Below are 22,353 nucleotides of genomic sequence, written 5' to 3'. Positions count from 1 at the left end.
CTTTATCTTGGTCAGTGTGCAGGTGTCATGGCTGGGGTGCAAGTGCTGTGCTGGAGGGGTGCTTTGGGCTGCAGGCAGCGTGCTCTGGGTGCAGGCAGCGTGCTCTGGGTGCAGGCAGTGTGCTCTGGGTGCAGGCAGCTCCAGGGCACAGCCATCCTTCTTGCAGCATCTCATTTTCCTCCTGGGGCTAACTGGCTCCCAATGCAATACCAGTCTTCAAGATCTGCTATGTGGCCTCTCTGGCTGAGTGTCTGGGAGCCACAGGCAAGGTGCCAGTGTGCCTGTGGTTACGAAAAACAGTGTCCCCATGCTTCCCTAACTAGGAACCAGCCACCGGGCAGCTGTCCTAACAACCACATTGCTGGGCAGAGCACGTGCAGGACACCTCCTTTCCCCACGGCCACTGCTGAGCTTCCAGAGCCAGCTGCCAGTGAGGGAGGGAGATCTGGACAACCCGAGGCCATCCGAGGTCTGGGCATTCCAGACTTCTCTTCCACGAACCACCCTCCCTGATCCACCATTGGGATATGTCCCAGTCCCACCAAAGATTCATGTTGCCTCTCACGGAGGGACTATTTGAGCCTGCTGAGTTGCTCCAGCCTTGCCCATTCTGGTGTGTAGCCCCCTGCTGCCCCATGAGGGACATCTCCACCCTGCAGAGCACTGCACACAGTTCTGGGCTGAAGTGGGAAGGTTCAAGGTGCTTCACACAAGAGAGAAGAATGACCATCAGAACAGCCCAGGCAGATGATGAAAGTGATTCCCAGCAGAGGGGACCAGATTTTTCCTGTGTTTTCCCATCATCTCCCTAGAGAGGCAAATCACTAAGGGAGTTCCAAAACCGAAAAAGGAAATGGCCATTCCTTTCACTTGCATGTCATAAAAGGGCACTGAAGGCTCTAAAGAAGACAGCAAGTCCGTCCTGGCAAAATCAGGTAAAACTTACTCCAGTTTCATTAAGTATTTTGGCCCAAGCTCTAGAAATTCCTTCATCCTGGAGGGTCCCTGCTGCAGAGGGAACCACCAGCCCAGTGGCTCTGCTAGAGGTGTGTGAAGTCCAGTGTTTTTCTCAAACTTTGAACTTCCTGGTCCCAGGGACAGGAAAGCTTCTCAGATCCTTCCAGTAAATCGAAAGTAAATCTCACTTCTTGCCCCTGTGGTTGTGGAGAGTGATGGGAAAACCTGACCTGAGTGTGACTGCTGAGAAGGCAATAGAGACCTGAGCTGGCCTGATTGGTTTGTACTTCTGCCAGGTCTGAAGCCAGATCTGTGGCTGTCCAGATGTGGATAGCCCAGGCTGGTCCTCTCTCAGACCCTGGCCTTGTGCCCACCAACAGACACACAGTGGAAGTGCCAAAGGGACGGTGGATTCGCTCCAGCACAGCAGGTTGCTGGGTCCTTTCTCCTCTCACCCAAAGCCCCAGCTCATCTCTTGATTCTGGAAAGCTCCAGCAAGGGTGGGGAAGGTCTCTGGGGGTGGCAGGGGAGTAGTGGGGGGGCTGGGACTTTCCCCAGGAGATCACAGGAGGAACTTTGGCTGCAGGGTGGGGGGAACCGATGAGGAGTTGCTACATCATGCCTCAATGAGCCGTGAGTAACTCCTCTGGTATTTCTTCCCCTCACAGAACAGTCATCAGAGCCAGATCCTGCCTGGGGGGAATCACTACAAGGGAACGCCCAGCCCCATCCAAATTCCATTCCTACTCCCATCAGAGTTCACAATATGAAGCAGAGACAAGAGTGGACAGTTCTGTCTCAGTGGTACCCCCTGTCCCATGCCCCTGGGGTGGCATGAACATGGACATGGGCAGGGCTGGCAGTGCTGGATGGCTGCTGATCCACCAAAGCAGCCAGATGCACCTGGGCTACTGGAAGTCACAAGAGAGAAAAGCCTCATTGTGTCTGCTTATCCAAGAAGAGTAGAGGGCAGCCCTCTCCTGTCTTTGGTCTGGGTGACTGGCTACCATGCTTCCTCCGCTCGAGAAGCAAGTAGCCATGGCTTGAGACCCATCCTGAGAGCGTGGCTGGCACTGTGCTGTGAGCTGAGATGCAGAGAGATGCTCCGAGGCTTTCCTGACGTTCAGCCCCAACATGTCATGCTTGGCACCAGCACCCGTGCAAGCCCCCGAAAAAGAAAAAAATGTTTGGCCCTGACCTGCTTGGCAAGGCGAAGTACCTACAGCGAGGCAGCACCTGGCTTGGGATAGGAGCTCAGGAGTCCTGTGCTCCCCCCACCAGGCCCAGCTCCTGCCCACCAGCCCCCTGGCACAGCATTCCAATGGCATTGCCCTCCATCACAAGGGATGGGTCACCTACCCAGTGAGAAGGCTGTAGCCACCATTGTGTTGAGCTCATTGGGATACCAGGCATGGTGGCAGCAGCCAGACTCTGGGAGTGTCACCACTGGCTGGGCAGACTGCAGCCTCCTTTCTTGGCCACAGCTGCACCAGCCCTTGGTCCTCCAAGGGAGTCCCTGGCCATGGGGCCGCCACATGCCTGCAGAAGGGCCAGCAGAGTTTGGACATAGTGGGATGTGGAGATGGAGAGCAGAGGGAGGGCTTGGGCTGAAGGCTGTGATGGAGACAAGGCAGCTCCAAAGGCTGGGGTAGGACAAGCTCTAGTGGGAGGCTGGGCAAGGGATGGGAAAGATGGGGGCTGGGCAGAGTTTGGGGTGCACTGAGCCCCTTAGAAAGAAGATCTGAATAAAGGCAGTGGGTGCACTGGAGTGAGAGCAGGTGGCAAGATGCATGAGAAAGGAGGCTGATATTTGGGCAGCAGGTGATGTGGAAGTCCTCCAGACCCCAATGGCTGAGATCCTCACCAAACAGATGGGCACCAAGTCTCCCTAAAGAGTCTGTGGACAAGAGGGAGAGCTCTAACCATTAGATCACTTAGCTTGTGTTGTGCCTCTGCTGTAATGGCTGCAGTTAGGGTTGGCCCCAAATCTTCTTTACTCTCTCAGTCCTAAATGTGGTCCTCTGGCCCAGAAAATACCAGGGACTCCCCAGGCCTCTGGGAGACTGTGTGAGGAACGCTGGTCCCTGGCACAAGTCTGTGACACACAAGAATAGGGTACCCAGCACTTTCCTTTATCCCTTGATCTGTCACAGGGAGTGCCCAACCCCAGCCACTGTGTGAATATAGGCCACCAGCATTCCCAACTCATTGCTTCCATGAGACTGATGGAGGAGGCAAGAGGATGCCTGGCTGTGACAGCACAGGACACACCAGGGAAGGATGTGAGCCTGGAAGCAGCCTGGTGGGGACACCAGCACAGGTGGGGAAAGGGGGAAAAGCTTTTTGGACACAGAGGGAGAACACCTAGGGCAGACTTTGTGCTACTCCTCTCCCTCCCCCATTGCACAAGGAGATTTTGGGCTGAGGAGGGAGATGATGGAGGGGCACATCTGGCATGACACCAGTGCAGGAGGGTGGGAGCAGGCAGTTGGGGGTCGGGAGATAAAAGCATAGGGTCCAGGAGGAGGGAGTGACAGGAGCAGCCAACACAGCCAGGTGCAGTGGGAAGGGCTGGGGGGGAGGCAAGGAAAAGAGGCCAAGTGCAAAGAGAGCAAAGGCAGCGGAGGAAAAGAGAGCGTGGCCAGAGAAGCAGAGATGAAAGGGGGAGTGAGGCAGGGGAGAGATGAAAGGGCCACGGCGCGGGTGCTCCTGCCTCCTCCCCAGGCTCCCGGGGCTCTGTAATCCCCGAGGAGCTGGCTCCTCTCATGTGGTGGCCCGCAGCTGTGTGCGGTCGGCTCAGCCCCACCGCTCCGCACTGGGACTTTCCAGAAGGGGGAGAAACCCAACACAAAACACATGACTTAACCAGCGCCTGCCAGGCCCCTGCGCACGTGGGGCACCCTGGTACGCGGCACACCCCGAGATGCCACAGCTCACAGGGCCAGGGCCAGATGGCAGACATGGTCCCCTCTGCTCTGGGGAAAGGTGGCCCAGGGCAGGGTGAAAGCACTACAAACCTGGCTTGGCAAGGGGCAAAGCCATGAGGTGTAGGCAAGAACTTGGTTGAGCCAGGGAGAACACAGCTCAAACAGAACCTGCATCAGCATGGGGCGGCCTCTTAGGGACGCCCCTCTGAGGTCACAAAGGTGGAGGGGGTGGTGCAGGGGCTGTTTGGGTTTGGTCCTTCTGTCTGGATTTCTGTTAAGTGCCATATTGCCTGCTGGGCTTGGCTCTGGGTACCAGGGATACAGCAGGACTTTGCATATGGAGCTGGAACCCATCCTGGTGGGTCACTGGGTCGTTTGTTTGAGTGCTCCAAGGCAAACTGAAAACCCAGGCCACTGCAGGTACTGGAGCAGCACTTTCAAGGCACTTGTTACCTAGGATATCTCTGTTCTCCCTGCCCAGCTCAGGCCACTGCAGGGTTTTTTTTCTCACAGCAGATGACTTTGGCAGTCTCCTGTTCATCACTGCTGACGGCAAGGATGCTGGGCTCAATAGGGATGCAGACTCTCTTCTCATCTTTGGTACTGGTGGGGAAGCAGACTTGGTGCCCACGGAGGGTGCCTCATGTCTCCCTTCCTCCTTGTCTCAGTTTTGTCCATCCCAACCTTCTGTGCCTATGTGAACCTGGTGAGCTCAGCTAGAAATCACTCTGACTGAGCTTGGGAAGCACCAGAAGCTGCCTTTGCCTTCATGTCTCAGATTTTCCTCTCCCCATCTCCAGTCATCTTTCAAGATTAAAGAAGCAACTTGGCCAGCGAGGTCCTCAGAGCCCCTAGTGAGTGTCACTCTGTAGGAGCTTCCCCTTCTAAAGGCTCTCATGGGGCAGGGTTGCGAGCTCCACAGGTATTGCCCGCCCTGGGAAGATCCCATCTAACTCCATTTTTTGGCTACATCTGGAAGCATTCTGACTTCCTCTGGACTACCCCATCCACACTCAGCAAGGAGCTGGAAGGGGACCCTCCATGGGACAGGGAGGTCTCAGCCTTGATACAATGTCCCAGCCCATGCGACATCTGACTCCTGTTCTGCACCAGATGGGGAGGGTCACACCACCTCAGCCCAGGAAAGAAGGAGCACAGCTATCCCAGGGTGTTCCCCACAACTGCACAGCAGTCCTGAAATTGCTCCTGGAACACGTCTCCGGGCTGGCTGCGAGTGGTGACTCCACGGTGGCAGTGGGGTCTCTCTTCAGGGAGCAAGCTGAAGAGGTGATGGGTGTACTGCGGTGCAGAAGAGCCCAGCACATTCGGAGAGCAGGAGGTGGCTTTCCGCAGGCCCCCATCCCTCCAGGTACGAGCCAGCCCTCCCCAGAGGAATGCTCCAGCACAGCCGCAGCTGCAGGGAGGGGAGGCGCTTGCCAGGCACCGTGGCACGAAGGCATGATAGGGCACGCTGTGCCGGACCATGCATACCTGTCCCAGACACTTAGAGGCACCCAAGGCATGTACGGGTGGCGCAGGAGCTCACACCTCATCAAACCTGGGCAGTGATGCTCCACCGGGAGAGGAGGCTCGCTCCAATTCGCCCTCCCACTCCCGCTGGTGAACGGCAAGCTCCCTCTCAGCAGGAACCCGTGTCCCATCACACTCTGCACGTAGCACATGGGTCTTGAGGGGGGAAGGAGGAGGAAGAATGCCCTTTCCTCCCTGGCACAGGGGGTGCAAGGGGTCTGACCTGAGGCGTGGAGTGGGCTGGGTGGTCTTACTGGGTCCCTCCAGCCTTAGCATTGCTGCTTGAATTAATTGTCAAGGGAGTTGATGAGCGAGGATCAGAAATGAGATGTGCAACACATGAAAGAATAGACAAGAGTAATGGTGTCTGGTGACTTGCTGTCATTTGCTGCTTGCATGGACATGGACTGCATGCCTGTCACATGCACGGGGATACATCCATGTGAGCCTCACCTGTACTGATCACACACAGCTGCACCTCTGCTGCTCCAGGATCCTATTGCCTGGAACAGGCTGCACCCCTCTGCCACACCACTGATCACACTCCCTGCACCCGACCAGGAGCACGCGTCATCCCAAGGGGTCCCCAGATTCTGTGCTTGATCATGCTTTCAGCCCAAGTTCTGATGCACACATCCCTGGGGGCATCCTGAAGGGCTGGCTCCAAGTAAAGAATGAGAAAAAGCTGAAGCCAAAATCTCCAGCTGTTTGCAACATTGCCTAAAAATAAGGATGTACCACACTATGACATTGTCAGTGCAGTCCTCTGCCATGAGCAGCTGGGGTAAATACCTGCCAGAGGAAGGGGCTTATGCTGAGCAAACCTGGGCTGGTATTGATAGCCCTGTGCTGGCTAAAGTTGTGCTCCAAATCTCCTGAGAGACAAGGGTTGGGAGTTCAGTTTCTGTGTATTTCAGTTAGCAAGAAGACACCAGAATGCTGAAATGCTTCTAGCCAGGATGAAGGAGTCTGCAGTGCTGGAGGAGTTTGAGCCAGGTGAGCTGATAACATCTGGGGACACCTGTCCTCAGAAGGTAGAGGCTGTGACAGGAGAGATGCAAAATTGGGAGAAGACTTCTGCCATGTGCCTCCAGATGCAGAACCCACAGAAAACATGAAGTTGCTGTGAAGTGGAAGGCAGCAGCACTGCTGTTGCCCCCCACATCCCTCTACCTGCACATACTGCCTGTCCAGCCTTACAAGGAGAAGTAATCTGTGCTGTCATGATGTGTCATGCTCACTGTTCATGGATGCTGAAGCCTGTCATGGGATGGGGTGTCCTGGATCATCTTTGATGTGGCTGCCTGATGAAACCACTCCTGGAATGTCCCTTGGTAGCAGCCCTGGCTGCAGGGTAGATATCCCAGACCTGCAGGGGCTCCCCTTCAGGTGTTGTGGGTTGGACAGAAAGTGGAGCCTGACAGCAATGGGAAACCTGGGAAGTGCTGGATGATAAGAAGTTTTTCCCTGGAAACACTTAGCAGACAGTAGGTTAGCCCTGCAACCTGCCTGCAGGATGCATGCTGTCAGCTACGGTGTCAACACACAAGAACTCCTATGGGTAACGCAGCAAGAAACAGCCAGGCTGGGAATAGGACCCAGAAATCCTTTTCCTGGTGCCACTTTCATGCCACATGTCACTCAGACTGAGAGGGAGCCTGGTCCTTGTGTAGTCTCTGTAGCCTGGTGCTGCTGCCGTAGGAGATGCCTCGAAGACAGACACATCCCCAGAGGCATTTTGCGATGTGAATGCCCCATGGCAGGTATGCCCTGCAGTGAAGCACAGTTTTAAATCAAGGCTGAACAGGGCAGGGGTGTGAGGCACTTCTGTTGCTTTACTTGGGGACCAGCCCATGCACAATTCAGGGGTGCTCAAGCTAAGCAGAGCTGCAGACACAATTGGTCCATATGGTTCCTGGAGCCTCCTGACTCCCCATTCCTGTCATGGGGTTCCTGTTGCCACAGTCCCAGCACTTTAGGATTGGGGGATGCAACTCCACCCCTGCGCTTCTGCGGAGATGTCTTTTTCCACCAGGCAACTTTCTCCCCCATGCCTCTGCAAAGCCTGGGGCTGGCGTGGCCCCACATTCACCAGGGACCACAGCATCCCTCAGCCAGGCAGCCAGGCTCAGGGGGAGCCTGGTGCTCCAGCTGCCAGCACAGTGGCTCTCCCTTGCCAGCTGCCCCACACTGGGGCTGCAAATAAACAAACACCCCAGAACCAAGCCCCAGCAACTCATCCCCTCCTAACAATGTAATTACAGTGAAGCAGCTGCTGAGCAGCACTTGAAACCTGGCAGGTAAACATGGCTTTCTCATCCACTGCTCAGGCAAATTACTCTCTTCCTTCAAGGGGAGCAGTAATTTCAGGAGAGGGGTCCACGTTTTTGTGGTGAGGGTTGTGGCCAGAGACTTTCATCTCAGCCTTTTGATGCAAAGCGGGAATAATAGATGGCAGACATCAACACCGCACCTTGCTGTGCTTCCTGCTCTGGGCCATTTTCCATCTCCTGGTGGGTATCTGAGTCTCTTTGCTTTTTCCAGCCCCTGGGCCAACTGCTGGCTCCCTCTCCTTTGCCAGGATAGGTAAGGGAACAGGGAATCTCAGAAAGCCAGGCCAGAGCTGGCACCAGACATCCAGGAGATAAAAGAGCCATTTTGTACCTGGAAGGGCTGGCAGAGAGAGGCATAAGGGGATGGCAGGGCCACATCACCACCCTGGACCACATCACCACCCATCTCACTGTCTCGTACCACCACTTCAGGGTTGTGTCTGCTCCAGAGCCAACAGACTAAGTGTGCACTTGGATACTTTAGTGATGGGCACCCTTCGAGCCCAAAATAAGAGATCACCAGATGATCCCCAGTGATGTAATCTCTTGCAGAATGAGCCCAGACTCACATGAGGGATGCCCCACTCTGTGCACAAGCATGTTGCATCATTGCAGTGTCCCCCAGTCCTGTCCCCTGTGTCAGTCTCAGCCCTACCCAGAGGTCCCTTGGGTACCACTGCAGAGAAGAGGAGGTGTGTGGGAAGCAGAAAGAAGGTGCTGAGGAAGCTGCATGGGTGGAAGAGGATTGGGAGAAAAGATGGAGTGAAGGAGCATTGTCCCAGTTGGGAGAGATGGGTGCAGAAGACCCTTGCTCTCTGCCTTACCTCCCAGTCTCTCCAGTACTCCCCAGTAAGCAGCCCTGAGCACGATGCCCCTGAGCTTTAGGGCTCTCTGCCCAGCTGCTGGCTCACCATCACCGTGCTCCTCGCTGCTCGCCCAGCCTGGTGTCACCAGAAGCCTCCCATGCTGAGCCCGGCAGCGCTGGGTCCCTGTGGGGAAAGACGTGCCCAGGGGAGGAGTGCCACTCTCTCCCGTGGTGACAGTACAGCGTCCATACAGGAAGAGGGAGGGATGGGACAGCCCACGCTGCCACACCCGATGGCAATGCCAGGCTGAGCACTGGTGAGTCCAGCACTGTGGCATGCCAGCTGGGCATGGCTGTCCCAGGGCATGCAGTGGCAATGCTTTGAGAGACACTTGGCTTTGTGGGGGTGATTCCTGCTGGCCATAAGACCCAGATATCATGTGCTGAGCTGTGCACGCTGGCAGCAAGGGGACAGGGCTGGACATGTGGGTGGTGGCTTTCAGGTACCTCAGGCTGACTCTCTGCCCAGTATCTCTGCACTTTTAGCCAAGGGCAGGCACACTGTGGATAGGTCAGGCTATCTCAGCACACTCTGCAAGAGTGCTGAGTTGTGATGGGATTGACACTTGAAGTATCGGCCACAACATGCTTCTTTATGCCTTGCTTCTTGATGCTCTCCTACAACCAGAGCCAGGGGGTTAAATCCACTCCCCTGAACCACTTCCAGCTCAGGTAAATGCACCTGCCAGGACCCTCTTCCCTGCAATTCGAGGGCAGGGGCACCATTTATCACTTGCTGGAGCCTAGAAGGGATGCTGCTGCCTCTTGGGAATGCTCAGCCGATGCCCAGGATCACCCCTGGCAGGCCCAGGGTTGGTGCTGGCTGCCACATAGCCAGGTGCTGCACAGAAGATGTGCATGGCCCAACTCCCCACTGACGTAACTCCTGGGAGGCAGACAGGAGTTGCCAGTGGGGAATTGGCTCACATTTCTTAGAGCACTTGGGGAGCTGTGTGGAGAGGAGGTAATTGTTAAATGTGGGCTGAGATAGGCTGAGCAGGGAGGGCAGGAGGCCAGGGAGGTGGCAGATGCCTCACCAGGGCTGGCTTGGTTTATACAAGTTGGGCTTTGTTCAGCATCTCCCCAGGGTTTCGTGGCTGGGAGGTGCCATCCCGTGCTGCTTGGATGACAGGGAGCCAGGTGGCTATTTTGTGGAGACTTGCAAAACCTTCCCCATCAGCCATTCCTCAGAAGGATGAAGCACCGATGGGAAGGGGCCATGGCAGGACTGCCTCAATTCTATCCCAAATGCTCGTGCCAAATCCCTGTGGAACAATGGCTTCAAAACCCCTTAGGAGAACAGCACAGGGTGCAGGTGGTGAAACCTCCTTATCTGAACCAAGAGATGGTGACCACAGCCTGACCAGGTATTGGCAGCCTTTATCTGGAAGCCAGGAAGAGGGCAGAAGGAGGGGGGTGGAGGTTGTAACCTCCCCCATCTTGATCATGGTCCTGAATAACAGAGAAGGCATCATCTGGGACAGATGTTTTGGTCCATATTGGCCAAAGACCCAAGGCACAGGGTTTCCAAGATTTAAGAGCCTCTGCTGGGCCAGCTTATGGACCCCTGCAGGCACCATGGACTCCTGTGGGTGGATGAGAGATGCCCCTAGTATGGTAGGAGACAGGTCCTGGCTGCTGGGACAAGCTCCTTTAGCCTTCAAGCATCCAAATGCATGTCCATGCCCACTAATGTCGATGTCCATATGGCTAATGGTGCTGGGACATGGCCCCTCCTTGCCAGGGGAAGATTTTGCTCCTGCAGTGCTGCCAGCTAAGAAGGGAAGATCCATGAGTGTCTTGGACAAATAGATCAGGTCTCTCTTGTGCCAGACCTCCTTGACACTGGGATCTAGCAGAAAAACGGATTATGCACTAATGCCCAACTGCCCCCCATGGGCAGTCTCAGCTCCCATGTGTGTGCACAGCTGAGCCTGTGGGGTGCCTGTGGTGCAGAGCTGGCTCCCAGGCTCCCTTGGCCCTTTCCGCTGTCACACATCATGGAAGCAGAGCCTCCTGTCCTGCAGGTACAACCTGTCCTTGTCCTGCCGCTGCCTCACACACGCCGTGCTCAGCCGAGCTGGGCTCTCTGTTCCTCCCTGCCAGCACCCTCCAGCCTGTGTGTCAGCAGCAAATCTGGTTGGTGGTGGTGCCACCTCTCTGCTTGCTGGGACCTCAATCAAATTGGCAAGTGTCTCCAGGACTCTCCAGCATGTCCTTGCCCACATTGCCCTGTCTTGCTGACATCCCTTCTTAAGCTGCACATCCCCAGCATCACCCTGGCCTATCCCCAGGGCAAACCAGACACACTGTGTCTCTGCACTAAAACCTCACCAAAAAAAAAAGGCAAGGACCGAGCTGGCTCACATACTTATCCTCACCAAGCTGGGCTAGGGCCCGTATTCACAGCAGCACATCTCTCTAACCTGGGATCTGTGCCCACAAGAACACATCTGCTCCTCATCTGTGCCCACACAGGGGAGGTCTAGTGCAGAGGAGATGCCTCTGTGTGCTTTGTTGAGCAGGGTCCTGTGCCCAAAGCCAGCCTGAGAGAGGCTCCTTACTTGGCTGCAGGGGTGTATATAAGCCCCTCTGAGCCTGCCTGCCCCAAGGCTTTGCTGGCTCACAGGAAGTGGAGGAAAGGCATGAGGGTCTGGTTTACACTGTGCTACAGTCTCATGGGTTATATGCAGAGGCTGCACAGCATCTCATGGCACCCAGACACTTCCTCATGCAGCTGTTGTGGACCCCAACCATCCCCAGTTCTGCAGGTATGGCCTCTTGGCTCCTTCACTGCCTGATACTCATCTCTGCCTGGCTGCCAGATCTGGTAACTGAACAGGAAGGTCTTTCTGCAGTCTCTTGCTTGCTGGTCCTTCCTAATACAGCCAGCCTCTGGTTTTCTGGCTGGCTGCAGGGGTCAGCAAATCTTACGCAGCCCCACAGTCTTGTGCTCCCCCATACTGAGTGCTCCCAATTTGTGACAACCTCCCCATCAATACCACTGCAAAGGCCTCTATGAAAGTCATGGGGAGGGGCAGAAAATACATCTGAATCTGTCTCATCCTTTCCACAGCCACATTCCACCTGGCAGAGCTGGAGCAAGGATCCTGGGAGAGACAGCTCCCTACCTGCTCGCTCCCTTGGCCACAGCTCGGCGGCCGAGCTGGCTCCCCAGCACCTGCCTCCCCCCAGCCTGCAAGCCCTGGGGCAGGGTGCAAGGAGTGACAGGTGAGTTGGCAGCAACTCAGCTCTGGCACCCCTTGGTGCTCCTTCTAAACCAAGCCCTTTGCACGCCGTGTTTGTGCCATGACGAACCAGCAGACATCAAGGAGAAGTAATTTGCTGGGATTCTTCTGGACAGGTGTGTCCCAATGCCCACGCGCGGCTCTCGCCCGTGCGGACAGGACACACGTGCTCTGATGTTTCCCGACACCTGGGCATGGCTGCTGGCTTGTGGTTGCTGGAAACACTGGCAGAGGGGTTGGGTCTGTTTCTCTCCAAGGTCTTAGATTCAATGGACGGGTTATCGGTTCGGGGTTCGCCCTTCCCAGTACACAGGTCATGATACACCACACATGCAGGGTTTGTGGAAAGATTACCAAGGCAGCTTTTTTCTCAACAGGACAAAACCAGCTCCAAAGGCTGTGGTGTTGCTCTGCCCTTCCCTCTGTCCCGTCACTCTGGAACATCATTTGGCTTTAGGCAAGTAAGATCCTATACCCAAGCTGTTGCTGTGAATCACCAGGTCTGCCTCCTGCTGCCACTCTGATAACTGATGACCTTGCTTGGCAGAGCCAGGAACAAGCCCTCTGGTCTATTTTCCAGGATTCCCTGGTCTCTGAAAATTATTCTGAGTTTATAATTCCTGGCTCTGAAGTCACACTATTCTGTTCCATCTCTTCACATCCCATGCCCCCTCTCATGGCAGGGCTTTGTGTAAGCTTAGAGCATGGCTCAGGAAGCAGGATCTCGAGCAGGGCTACTGTGTCAGCTTATTCTTTCCTTGGCAGGGAAATCATTCTTGGAATCTCAGTGTTGACTGTGTCCATTGTGAAGCTGGGCTGGTGGGACAGGCCTTGGGGTCTGGGACATGCCCAGCTCCCACAGTCTTAGCAGGAGCTTTGTTGGACTGTGAACAGGAGCAGAGGGCATTTCCCATCCCCAGCATGGAGCAGTTCAGTGCCTTGCCCCAGCTGAGGACTCTTCCATCCAAGTAGGGTCTCAGGACCTTGGGCCAGTGCAGGCATCTCTCCTGTGAGGGTTTTCCAAGGACAAGACACTGAGCCAAGCTCCTCAAACCATGCCTCTCCTGGCAAGGCAGATGACAGCCTCTGTCTGGATGGGCTGGGACTCTCCCAGCCAGCACTGCTGCAGGCTCTCCCATCACCCAGGAATGCCACAAGTGGATGGCCAGCAAAGGCATATTTACCCCAGCATCTGGCAGGGCTCTGGCATGCTCAGCCATAGCCCGGGCTTAGTGACAGCTGGGCTCATCCAAAAGTGCTGATTTGGCTGAATCCAGGCCAGGATAGCTCCTACACTTACAGCAAAAAATGAGGCTGAGAGCAACACAGACTTGGGGATCTGATGGCAAAGGCAGCATCCCACAAGACCCCTGCTCCCTGCCCAGCTCCCACCACCCTTCGTGGGGCCAGCCTGGCCTGAAGAGGAGTGGTGGGGTTGGGGTCTGGGAACACCCTCTCTGTGGCTGCCCTCCTAATAACGAGGGGATGACGCTATGTGTGCAAATTGTTCCTAAGGGAGGAATGTCCTTTCTTCCCTTGCCATGTCGTGGCTGGCTAAGTACAGGCCTGCAGCTCAGCAGTCTCCTCATGGCTTGCTGCTGTAAAGCGTACCTTCCACATCTGGCCTGAACGTTCCACAGCTGCTGGGCCTGCCCTCTCTCTCTTCCCAGCCCATCTGGGCCAGGCATCACCAAGACAGTGAGGCCAGAAGTACTGGGAGAGGATGGGATGCACTGGGAGGGGATGGTGCTTTGTCTCCCACAGGGCTGGGCTGTCACTGGGATCTCTCTCACAGGTGGAGGAGGAATCTTAAGGCTATCTGTCATATGCCTTAGACCACTACAGTGGTCTTGCTTATATGGTTATAGTGCTCCTCCTGGTATAAGGACCTCTGCTACAGGAGGCACCCCTTTTTACTCTGACAGGGATCACTGACCCAGGAGGCTGCCCACATTCATGCAGACACTTCTTCACCTCCCCCTGCACAGCAATAGAGGAGGTGTTCCAATTTAACAATCCACAGTTTCATGGGGACACTTCCCCTGTCCCTCCCACCCTCGGGACTGCCTTTGTGGCCGCATCCTTGCTGACCAGGGTTTTGATTTGCTGCCGTGATAAACGCCGATGAAAATGGCATGGGTTAGGATCATGCAGGCAGAGTCCCTTGCTGGCTGCCCCAGGGAAGTGTTGCCAGTCCCTGCAGACCTCGCCTGCCAGCCCTTGCAGACCCGTTTGTCCCTCAAGGGACACCAGGCAGCCCACCAGCAGCATCGGGAGCACCGAGAACTGTCCGGGCTGCCCGTGTCGCGGGCACCTGGGGGGTGTGTGGGTGCCCACGGGTGTGCAGCATAGGTGGGCGGGCAGGTGCGTGTGCATCCACTGCCCTCTGCTGAGGAGCGCGGGCAGCTCAGCGGGGCCGCGCCGTGCGAGGCTGCTGGGACCGGACAGCCACCGGCCACGAGCACCACCAGCTTCGTCAGGAACTACCTTTGCTCTTTCTATCCCTCTCATCTCCCACCGGGTGTCATTTTCTGGCCCCAGTCCCCTCATCCCTGGCTCTCAGCTCTTGTCCCCATGCTACTCCCAGCTTCCTTTCCATACCATTCCTATTTTGTCACTGAGCTTGGTCCCTCTCTACCCCTTTCCCATTATTTGCTTGGAGTGTATGTGCAATTATCCACCTAGTTTTTGCTACCCCCAGTCCCAGCCAAGTAGATCTGCCTGAATTAATAACCAGGAGTTGGGAGGCACAAAGGAGCTGCTGGCAGCAGCTGGAACTGTGGGATAGTGATGTGCCTGCTCAAGCCAGCCCTAGTGAGTGTAATGCAGCTGCCTGCAGCATCCATGCTCCCCTCTGCCCCAGACTTGTGGGGCACTTCTTCCCAGCCTTCATGCCCAGATCATACAGCAGTTGATTGCAACAAGCCAGTGGGGTCTGGCCAGGCATGACCCCCTGCACGATGCTAGGAAGGCAGAAGTGTGTCAACAGGGCCAGATTCAGACCCTCTGCAGCATCTCTACTTGTCTGAGAAGCTGCAATGACATGCTTTGATGCCTAGAGGGTCTCTGGTGGGTCTAGGGTACGTTTAGCTGCCAGATATATTGAGGAGGAGGAGCTCCCCCACATACCTTTTATTCCCTCACTGCCTCTCTGTAAACAGGCTGCCTAATTCAAAGCCTCCAGAGGAAAGGAGCGGGAATCTCTGGTTGTGTCTGCACTGGTAAAACAAACAGTCCCAGGGCATTGCCAGGCACAACACTGGGATTGTCCCTATGGGAATTTTTAGCACTGTCCTTTTATGATTTTGTCTTGGGCCAGCTCGCAGTGATCCAGACAATTTTTGCTCATAGTTTAGGAGTTAGCCTGGGTCAGGGACAATCCTAGCAGGATCTGGCACACAGGCTGCTCATTTGCAGGATGCATTTCACAGCCTAGTCCATGACAGAGGTCCCCAGGGACAGAGAATCCCTGAGTTTGTTTAACCTAGTATAGGGCTGTACGGAATCCTTCCCAGAGAGACTAGGAATGGATACTTTGGAAATGCAGCCCCATTGCCCCTGACATGTCTGCTCCAGGCATTTAGAGGGGTCTCTGGATAGAGGAGCTCCCAGGCCAGGGACAGAAGTGTGATTTTTTCTGTAGGTGTTGTGCAGTCAGGGTTAGGATGAAGGTTAGGGAGAGTTTCAATGGCTGGACTGTGGGACTGCAGGCAGGGGAAGGTCTTGGGACAGAACCTGTTGGTGGGATGGGGTAGAAATTCATCCATCCATGACACAGGAGAGCCTCAGCCCATTTCCCCCTAAACCTTCCACGTATGTCAATATCATGTCTCCCACATACATCAGTATCAACAAGATTTATTCACACATTCAATGAAACACTAATGTGACCCTAAAGGACTTCCATCCCCCGGGTCCTTTCAGGCATCACTTGCCCTCTCCCACTATGGCTACACAATACCAGCTGCATTTGCACACCTGCTGGGCCTGAGGGTGGGGGGAGGATGCACATGTGTGTTTGTGCATATGTGTGTGTGCTTACACATGTGTGTGTGCATGTGTGTGTGCTCATGTGTGCTTTTGTGTGTGTGCTCACGTGTGTGTGTGCACATGCAGAGGTGATGGGCAGACGCCCCTGGCGTGCCGTGTGTCTGTGTTTGCTGTGCACTTGCCATGTGCGTTTTAGGCACGTGTGGGATCTGGCAGCCTGATGCGGGTGCTTGGCGTGGGCAGGGGGTGTTTTGTTCAACACCTGCCTTCACCTACGGCTGCGGTTTTGATGCAGGGAAAGACAGGCTTTTGATGTCTGCGTGCGTGTGCTCTGCGGGTGTTTCTCACACCCTGTGTGCAGCCTGCGTGGAGGGCTGTTTGCACATGCATGTGTGTGTGCACGTGTGTGAAGTGTGAGATCAGTGTCTCAGCTGGCCGCCGCTCCTGCTGGAATCCCTGCCTCCCAGGCCGTGTTATAGATGAATACACTTGAAAGCATTTTTTCCCCCTTAGCCATCAGATTTCACTGGGAGAAGAAAAGGAACCAGGCACTTTATCTTCATTAGCAGCTGGGAGCCTCTTGGGGCAGCTTCAGTCTGGGTGATGCTCCCTCCGCCCCTGCTCTTATCCCCTGTCCTCACTCATTAGCCCTTTCCAGAGGGCAAAGGGGCTGGCTGGCGGGGACCTGCAGCTTTGCTGTGTCGCTGTTCCTGCTCACCACTATGTCCCGTAGCTTTATGGCCTTCTCCAACTGCCCCTAGTTAGCAGGGCCAGGAGGGAAGGGGAGACATCCTTTTCCTTATCTGCCCTGGGAGACCACAGAATCATTTCAGACTCAAAGAAGCTCCTTCAGTTGCAAGCTGCTGCCACCTCTGGGTTTGGAATTGTCTTAGGCCAACACTGGCTTGTGGTCTGGAGCAGCTGGGGATTGGTATGGTGGTGGCTCCATGGCCAAGTCCTCAAGGGGATGGCTCCAGCTGGGCAGGTGAAGGGCAGACCTTTCCTGCTCTTCACTGGGAAGCAGTTGTGCTTGCATCCATTAATACCCAGTAACCATGACAACTGCTGAGGAGCTGTCATCCTGTCCCCAGGCCAGCCACCACAGGGTTCCTCTCAGAGGGGTCTCAGGACAGCAGCTTTCCTTGAGTCACTGCTGTGAGTGAGGTGGCCTGTGAACTGCACACTGTCCCACTGCTGAGGACCAGGGCATTTGGGGGGGATACAGCCCCCTTCCCTGCAGCATGCCAGGGCATCCCTAGGCAGGGCCAGGGGTGCTGCTGACAGGAACAGGGCAGGATACTGGGGCTACCATGGCTGTGGGGACGACTTTAGGAGAGGACAGGAGCAGAGAGAGTGGCTGCTCCCCTCTTGCAAGCCCAGGTTTCAGTGAGACAGAGAGGCAGGGGTGTTGGGGGCAGACTGCCTTAGGTAACATTCCTTCCTGCTTAAAAGAAGCCATAAATCACTCATTCTTTATTAAAAGCTCTGCCTGACTGGGAGAGAAATGTCAGGAGCATAAATCAACTCTCCTGCTCTCTTGCAAGGGTCCTGGCTTGCCAAGGACTGCTCCCTGCACTGTCCCCAGGTAGAGCACAGCACGGCCACACGATTTATGCTCACCCCCATGGACAAGGGATGGAGGTGCAGGTCAGGGGCCAGTGATGTGACCTGTTGAAAACCTAGGCTTTCTGGGCCAATCTTTACCTGGGGAGTTGTAAGGAATAAAAGCAGGGTATATTGAGGGAGCATGGGCACAAGTCCTTTACTTCCCCCTCTTTCTCAGGCTCACAGGGAGAACTGGGCACTGCCCTGGCCCTCTGGGTGCAGGGATGCTACAGAGGTGTTCATGCAGCTGTGGGCACAGAGAAGCACCTCCTGGAGCCACCAGGAAGGAGACCCACTTCTCCTTCCACCTGCCTGGCAGTGAGAAGGGCTGGCCTTCCCCAAACACGCAGCCTTTGCTTAGGAACTGAAAGACGCCAGCTGAATCCTCTGATAGCCTGCAGTTTTGCCCCAAAAGATGGGGACTGGCCCCATTTTGCTGTTCCTGCCCACACCTGGAGCAGAAGAGCTGGGGGATGGGGAGTTCAGAAGGTAGGAAAACACCCCATCCAAAGCCCGAGGGCAAGCTGTATGGGGCAAGGTGCCCATGCCTGCCTCTTGCCTGCATAATGCCAGGCAGAGGGATAGAGGTAGACAAGAACCCGAATGGGAGGAGGACTAACACATTGTTAAAGCATCTGCGGGCACTGAGGTAGCTGCTCTTGCTTCTCCATCTCCTGTTTTTCCAGTTAGCTGCATGGCTTAATATAGCAGCACTTATGTTGTAAAACATCACTCATAAAACAGAGAGGATGTGCTGTGTGGGAGCGTGTGCAAGCCAATCCCCAGCTGCTTTTTGATGTTGGCCTGGAAATTGCAGCGTCTTGGCAACGGCTGCTCGCTGGGGTTTGTGTGCAGCAGGGCCAAACCTGCCCTGAGTGCAAACCAGCAGTGATCTCTGGATGAGCTTGCAGGGCGTCCATCCATTCCATGTTCTCTGTCCAGACTACAAGGGATGGGAGCTATTGGGGGAAGCTGGAGGACATATGCGCATACCCCTGAAGATCTTAGCCCATGGCATGGAGCTGGTGCCATGGGAGCCTTTCCTTAATGAGCAGTTACAGCAGCTATGGCTAAATCTGGAGCCCAAGGGGTGGGCAGCAGCCAGCAGCAGGTACCCATTGGCACTGGCAGCACTGACTGTGGATGCTGAGGAGACAACTGTGGATGCTGAGGAGACAACTGTGTATGCTGATTGTTTCTGCTGTGTTGGTGGGGGGGAATCACTGCCTTGGCTGCTCCCAACAGCACTGGCCTTTCTCAAGTGACTTCCCCCAGAGAGGGAGCAGGCTAATAAAGGAAGCTGTTGAGGCAAAATCAGACCACGCTCAAGTAGTTTGCACACAGCCAGGCTTCTACTGTGGGAAGGCTGAACACTGGGGGCTTCCACCCTCATGGAGACAAGGGCTTGACTCTGTGGGGTAGCGCCAGGCTGGACCAGGCAGCCAAGGATAGCTCATCTTATTTCAGCCCAGGCCTCAGCTGGAAGGGGAATGGGATGTGAGAGGAAGGAAAAGACAAGGGGGAAGGAGTTGGGATCTTCTTGCTTGGGAACTTGCCAGGACTCTTCCTTCAAAGGGAAGGAAGTCCTAAGCACAGGGCCATAGGCTTTCATCAACCACTTGCTGCAAGCTCCGAACCCCATGGGGCTGTTTATCCTGGCACAGGAGAGCCTGTAAAATGCAGCCCTGATCTGGCGCAGAGAACATGGCTTTCCTCCCTGTGGCAAGCCCAGCAGCAGGACTGCGACAGCCCTCCAGGACTGTGCTCAGTCTCCACACAGCCCTGGAGCAGCTGAGGGTCACCAGGGCACAGGGGCCTTGGGGTCCCATCTCAGCTACTCACAAATCTGAAAGCAGGTCCCAGCCCAAGGGCCAGGAGACATAAGCAGCGCTGGGAGCTTGTCACCACAGCTGGCTGGCACCCCCAGAGGGTCTGACCTGTTAAGTGTGTCTCCCAGCTGGGCTGACCCAGGGTGCCCTTTAGTTTCCCACGTTCCCTCCTGCCTGCCACCCATCATATTTTGCATTTCTCCCTCCATCTTATCTCCCCGCCAGCTCACCCCTTTGCAGCTGGTCTCTTGTTTTCCCTCTGCCCCGTCCCTTACTCCTTGGCCTCACCTGCTCCAGCTCCAGCCCAGCTCCCAGGCTGAAGGGCCTCGAGGCAGGTCTCTGATAAGGGCCAGACCAAACAAGAACCTTTTGCGCCATGTGGAGCTCATCCACGGGAACTGGGAGAAGACCTGGCTTGGGCAGGGCAAAGAGCAATGTGCAGAGGGACAGAGTGGTTCAGTGCCTCCATGTGGTGTCAGACATGCAACACGATCCTGCCTCAGTTTCCCAACTTCTCTGAAAAACTTTCTTCTGCCCCTGCTCAGAGAAGGTTACATCCCTGGAGCAGAGGGAAAAGGGCTCATGACGTAGGCTGAACTGGGGAGGGAGGGCACATGTCCTGCTGAGAGATGCTGTCAGTGCTGAGCCCTGTGTGCACAGTGGGCCTGGCAGCCAGCAAGTGCAAGGAATAAAATTCTCCCCCCTCCCAGCCCACTGCCGGGTTAATATTCCCTCTAACGACAGACGGCTCCTTTTATCCTCTCTCGCACTCCCGCCAGTGATTTAATCTTGGAACAAGCCATGATTATTTCCTGTACAGCTGCCTCCCTCGCTTCCACCGCAGACCAGGCAAGGAGCACTCTCTCCTCCAGGCCCCCAGTCTGGCCATGACCGAGGGCAGACAGACCCTCTCCAGCACCCTCACTTCCCAGTCCCACACTGGGGGTGCCATGGAAAGAGGAGGGACATTCAGGGATGGGAACCCTTCATGGGACTGGCAAGCATTAGGGGAGAAAGGAAGGTATGGTGGATTGCATATGGAAGGCACTGGATTGCTTGACCAGGGGATCTTCCAGGTCCCAGGTTCAGGAGGCAGATCTAGGGTTGTGAGAGGAGTCTGGTGGGTGTCAGATGATCTTTGGGATTTATCATGGTATCATCACAGAAGCAATTACCCCTGAACCCCTCAAAGCTAAGGCAGCTGGATCTCAGACTGCCAGTCCTTGGTGCAGGGCTGCTGAGGAGTGGCAAATGCAGGCTCTTCTCCCAGAGGTCCTTGCTGTCCTTTTGATCTCACAGGGTGGCACTGCTTGAGCAGACACACCTGGAGCACAGGGCCACAGGGCACACAGGCTGGGATTCTCCATCACTGGTCACAGCAGAGCTGATGGCATGGCCAGCAGCAGCTCCAGAGGGTCAGGGGATCCTCGAGGACCCACACACAACTAGAATGGGCAAGATCCACTTTACATGAGGAGCTTGGCAGGAGATGGTACTCACCCTGTCCTCGGTGCAGTGAATGCAGTTAGCCCCAAGCTCTGTAAAAAAGTGGGGCCAGAACATCACTGAGGACAATCTCCCAAGTCCCCTTGTGTCACTGTTGGGGAGAAGGCTTCCAAAAGACTGTGTCAATACCCACTGTCTACTTGTACGCGGGCAATTACTGCTGGGCAAGTGCGGCTAATGGGTGTCAGCGCTTGTCACCAGAGCATATGTACAGGGACGTCCATGCTTGTCCTTCACGCGTGCATTACCTGGAGGGCTGGGGAAAGCCAGGGTCCTTCCTTGCCAGGAGAGGGAAAAGAAGCAAGAGACCAGGGCTGGCCCAGGGCCACCCAGCAGCATCAAAACGTGGGGTGCAGCTCCATCTGGTGGACAGCCAGCCCCGCCCAAGTGTCACCAAGTCTCTTTGGCCGCCACACGGAGATAACGCACGCCAAGAGCTGGAGCTTATGGCTCTGCCTTCCCAGTCACCATTGGAAAACAGAGCCAGGGGATGCAGCCTCGTCCCAGCGCTGGGAATGCTCCGGCACTTCGGAATGCTGAGGCAGCACTGACCTGTGGATGCACACCCTGCTGCAAGTATGCAGCTGCATCTGCACATGCACATGCACACAGCCTTGGGCAGAGAGCACCAGGAGAGCTGGTGCAGAGCCAGCTGTCCCCCCACAACCTGCCCTTTCCATACTGAGTGTCGCATGTGCCTGCAGGAGAGGTTAAAGAAAGGCAGCCCCCTGCCTGCCTGTCGGATGGAAGCAATCCCGAGGGACTAGATTGTTCAGCTCCTGCCAGCCAGGGAAGAGCGGGAACAACTCTCACCTAGAAACCACGGATCCTGGGCTCAACACCCAGCATCTACATGATCCTGGATAAACCTTTGCTGACCATCAAGGAGGACACTTGCACAGATATTTTCGTTGCCCCATGCTTCCCTTTGGCCTCTTCTCCCAGGATTCTTCACACACACAGCATCCTGTGGCATCCCTTCCATCGCAGCACAGAGTCCTCGTCCCTTCACCCAGAGCCGTTTCCCTGCCAGGAGACCCAGAGATGCTCCGAGCTTCTGGCGGGTTGGGAGGTGCTGGGTCTTCCCAGGTGACGGACAGCAGGAAGGAATCACAGTCACCAAACGCACAGACACTTTCCCTCAGAGCCGTGGAATGTTCCCACAGCTATGCCGGTGTCCCTGTCAGCCAGCACCCCCGAAGCAGAGGGGCCTGAGAGAGGCAAGGAATTACTGCGATGGGCTGGGCACACAGCCGCTGGAGAGACGTCCTGGAGACGGGCAGGGGACCCGAGCAGCGCTGGGCCAGCCGCGGGGGCGGCTGCCGAGAGAGGGCAGCACAGCCCCGGCCCGGCCACCCCCGGACCCCGGAGCCACCACCGAGCCCGGGCCCGCCCAGCTCCGCCTCACCCTTTCGGGGGCTCCAGCGCAGACACCACTGTCACGTCCCCGTGCCGGGCTGGCAGGGGATCTCCTGATTGAGCCTGAGTTGGTGGCAGGGAGGATAATTAGCCCTTCATCAACCTCTGTCACCCTGAGGCTGTGTGGATTTTCTCCAGCCAAAG

The sequence above is a fragment of the Prinia subflava genome, chromosome 6 (assembly GCF_021018805.1).
Source record: "Prinia subflava isolate CZ2003 ecotype Zambia chromosome 6, Cam_Psub_1.2, whole genome shotgun sequence".
Classification (NCBI taxonomy): Eukaryota; Metazoa; Chordata; class Aves; order Passeriformes; family Cisticolidae; genus Prinia; species Prinia subflava.
This window is presented reverse-complemented; position numbering follows the sequence as displayed.